General features: G+C 35.3%; 1 protein-coding gene across 1 annotated transcript in view; it reads right to left on the reverse strand.

Annotated features, from left to right (window-relative positions):
* Positions 1–3,162, reverse strand: part of MBTD1 (mbt domain containing 1) — a 56,127-nt gene extending 52,965 nt beyond the window's left edge. Inside the window, exon 1 of the mRNA XM_012661544.1 lies at positions 3,108–3,162. The gene's annotated coding sequence lies outside the window, so the exon portion shown is untranslated. The remainder of the gene's footprint in view (positions 1–3,107) is intronic.
* Between the last annotated feature and the right edge of the window lie 1,305 nt (positions 3,163–4,467).

Raw genomic sequence — 4,467 nt, forward strand, 5'->3', positions numbered from 1 at the left:
TCAGCCTCCCGAGTAGCTGGGACTACAGGCATGCGCCACCATGCCCGGCTAATTTTTTCTATGTATTTTTAGTTGTCCAATTAATTTCTTTCTAATTTTTAGTAGAGACGTGGTCTCGCTCTTGCTCAGGCTGGTTTCGAACTCCTGAGCTCAAACAATCCACCTGCCTTGGCCTCCAAGAGAGCTAGGATTACAGGCGTGAGCCACCGCGCCCGGCCTCAAAATATTTCTTAACGTTACTTTTCATATCTCCAAACATTGGTGTTAGGGTGTTTAATTTCACTTTGAGTTATGTTAGTGTTCTTCTGCTGTGTGTGTGTGCGTGTGTATCTTTTTGGATGGGTAGGTTTTCCTTAGTTGAAATGCTTTTACTCATATATTTTTGCTTATTTTTATAGTGGTTCTATATGGATATAATCCATTCTTTTTTATTTCTATTCATTTCATGTTGAGAGTTCCTAGTTCAAGAACACCCTTTTTTCTGAGTTCAGTTTTTCTTTCTTTTTCTGAAGAATTTTTCCTCTTCCTTCTTTTTCTTCATTGCCGTATCTCCAAAACTCTATGTCTTCACCCTCTCTCTATGAAGCAGTGCTTATAATTTAAGACTATCAATTCTGGTACTGCTTACCTTCAAGCTCTTCTCCATCGCTAGAGCTACGAACTATTAAACTCCAGACCTCTGTTCAGTGTTTCGGAACTTCTTGTGGATTTTCTCTTCCTGGGGGTGGTTTACTGTACTTTATTTAGTTTATTTCTCTACCTGTAAGTACCTATAAAGTTTTACTTACAGGTAGAGAAATAAACCAACTTTATGAATTGAACTCTTATTACTTCTCTACTTTTAGGTAATTTGAAGAGTGTGGTGATCTGTTTTCTGGTAATGCTGAAGGCATGGATGGTATGTGATTTATATGTGCTCCTTGTTGGTTTTACAGGTTTATAGGAAGGTGGGTGGGAAAGCTGGATCAGACTGCTGGCATTATTCTCCAGACATGGAAGTCTACACATACACATTAAGTAGTATAGTAAAAATTATCTTAAATATATTGCTTTTGCCATTTTCTGAAACACTTCACCTGTCATCAGAGTCATGTTTTCTGTCATCTAACACAGTTTTCCAGAGTAACTTGTCTTCATTTTCATTTAATTTGCTTCAGAAACACATTCTGTCCTATAGGAGTTTATTTGTAAACTCTGTAATAACCTTAGACCATTTTTCTTAGTGATCTGTGAAAGATCTGTTATGATTATTATTACAATTAATATTTACAGCATGCTTACCATGTATCAGGCACATTCTAAGCACTTAATATGTAATAATGCATTTAATCCTGACACTGTGTATTACTCCCATTTTACAGATGAGGAAGCAGTAGCCCAAATAGGCTGAGGGAGTTTCCCAAGACCATACAGATACAATGAACACTAATAACACGAGTCACAGGAATAATCTCAAAATTTAAATTTTAATTCCCCTTCTGTTTTTTCCTTAATATTGGTTCTGTCAGCTAACCTCTGTAAGCATAGAAAACAAGCATCATATAAGGTTGTTTCAGGTAATGTGCCCTCTTGAACATTTTTGCTTTTCAAAATAAAACTGAAAATCACATCAGGTGACTACTTAAGATCTCAAATATAAGGTGATGGGATGATTGCAGGTGCAGAAATCTTGCTTTATATTTGGGTATATATGATAACTCCTTATTCACCACAAAAGAAGTCAATAGATAATGTCTAAAATTCATGCAATAAAAAAATAAGCCTAATATTTAGAATTATGGAGATAGTTACTAGATGAAAAAGCTGAAAGAATGAAAGTAATTGTCTCCCCAGAGCTGAACTGGGGTGAGAAAAAGACTGCTGCTAAAGACCCTTTTGGGGAGTACTTTTAGCATTGTTTAAAATACAACATAAATATAGCACAGTAAATCACAGAATACAGTATAAGATATAGTATGACTCACTTTTTATTAAAAGAAACTATGCACCGGCACAGGCATAGATGGATATATCTGTTTGTTTATATGTGATTCAGGAACATCCTAGAAGGAACAGCTAAACTTTTAACAGGGTGAGAGTGGAGTGGGATGGGAAGATGAATCTACCTTTTCTGTAATTCTTTTTGCAAACAGCAAATGTACATCTATAACGAAAAATAAAATTTCTCATAGTGACAAAAGAAGGGATTATAAATCACAGAATTTCATTTTCCTGCTGTAATTGTCACCTAGATAAACCTTCCTCCCTATGAAATCTACAAAGGAATTAAAAGGTATACCCATTAACTTATGGTATAATCGACCACAAGTTCCAGTAATTGTAAACTTCCCTGGCAGAAATCACAGAAAATATTAGAGATTCTAAATGGAGATGCCAATAAATATACAACCACGTAATAATACTATAATTTCAATATTAATAAATTCATTAAAACTTAACTTTTCATTATCCAAACGAATTGGGAGCAGTGGCCCACACAATTTTCAAAGTTTTATGTTTAGCGGTGGAATATATGTTTTCTGAAACCTTAAATTTGAATGTTGTATGCATGAAGATCACAAAGTTCAAAACAGAAATACAGAAATTAATAGATATTCTATGACGACTAAACTTAGTAGGAGCTACAGAGCTATTTAGCTCCTGAAGGACTCTTCCTCATTCCACTATGATGATGGAAAGCAGGGTCTGGCATAACGATAAAATTCATCAGTGTAAACAGAAATGCCTTCATTCTTTCTAAGTTTACTATTATAAGGACAAGAAATGGTAAGGATTTGGGCTTATTGGGTTTTTGTTTCCCACAAGTTCAATGTAAAAGAATAAATTCATGTCAATGAACAATCAAGAGGAAATTGAAAGCAGTAATATTCTGAATAACTCACCTAGACAAACTGAAAAGTACCCAGGAGAGGGCAATATTCTATATAACAATATTCTAAGATTTAGAGCAACAGTGAACAAAAGGAAGCTATTCTTTGATTTACGAGAAATACAAATTTCTACCACTTTGGGTTCAACTTCTCGTTCTATCACTGTTATGACTTTGAGTGTAACAATTACTTGGATCTCAGTTTCCCTCACTTCTAAATAAGGAAAACATCACTTACCACACAGGAAGGATGTATGATAAAATAATTCACATGAATGGACTTTCAGTTCTTCAGAAGAAAGCTATGAATCCTTAAGTATGCACCTGAAAAGCTAATTAAAAATAAGATGACCATATCAAAATTAAGTCTGAATCACACAGTGGCTTAGAGGGTCTATGAGATAATCATCAGCTATCAATTTTACCCCAAATAACAGAATTCATGCTAAGTCTGTGTCTGTAGTAAAAATGTGGTTTGAGCAATCAAACAAGATCATTCATTAATGTGGTAATATAGAGAAAATAAGTTATACAGGTTATTCAGTGTCATGTTGATTTGATACAACCTAAAAATACTTGATATTAAAGTAGGGGAGAAAGTATTTCTCTTCTAGCTATTAGATATAACTGATAAAAGTGTCCTACAGCATTTCCAAAATGAAGGCATTAGGATATAGGAAAGCACGGTCTTTTTGGCTCCCTGGTCTGTTCACATTGGTACTAGGGTGACCTTTCACCCAAGGGATAGCTGCTAAATGATGACATTCTCTTGGTGTTTATCTTTTAAAAATATATTGGAGCTGGTTGCTCAAAAGATACATAATCACTGAACAATAATAACTATGTTAATGAAACAATTAAAATTGGGTAAAACACATTTATGTACACAGGGGGATACTTCTCTGGTATATAAAACAATCTAACCATCAAATTAAAGTTTTCGTCCAAAAGTACAGTAACAGATTACATCAACCATTATTTATTGAGCAATATATACAAACCATTATGCTAAACACCAGAAATATAAAAAAGTGTTAGACTTAATATGCCTGCTCTACAACTAAACTGTAAGCTGTGGCCGAATAATTGAGTCATAATGATTTAAGTAAACTAATGAGTACTGTATATACCAGTTTTACAAGAATAGGAGTAGGAATTAGATAATATGAAGAAAAGGGAAAAAGAAGTGGATTCTAGGAAGACATCTTAACATTTTTTTTTTTTTTTGAGACAGAGTCTGGCTCTGTTGCCCAGGCTAGAGTGCCGTAGCATCAGCTTAGCTCACAGAAACCTCAAACTCCTGGGCTCAAGCGATCCTCCTGCGTCAGCCTCCTGAGTAGCTGGGACTACAGACATGTGCCACCATGCCGGGCTGATTTTTTCTATATATATATTTTCAGTTGTCCAGCTAATTTCTTTCTATTTTTAGTAGAGATGGGGTCTCACTCTTGCTCAGGCTGGTCTCGAACTTCTGAGCTCAAACGATCCTCCCACCTCGGCCTCCCAGATTGCTAGGATTACAGGCGTGAACCACCACGCCCAGCCATCAACATTTTAATTATCCTTTCTAGCAGCCTGCATTTTCTCATGCAGTGGTC

This window comes from Propithecus coquereli, unplaced genomic scaffold (genome assembly GCF_000956105.1).
Source record: "Propithecus coquereli isolate 6110/MARCELLA unplaced genomic scaffold, Pcoq_1.0 Scaffold119, whole genome shotgun sequence".
NCBI classification, from domain to species: domain Eukaryota; kingdom Metazoa; phylum Chordata; class Mammalia; order Primates; family Indriidae; genus Propithecus; species Propithecus coquereli.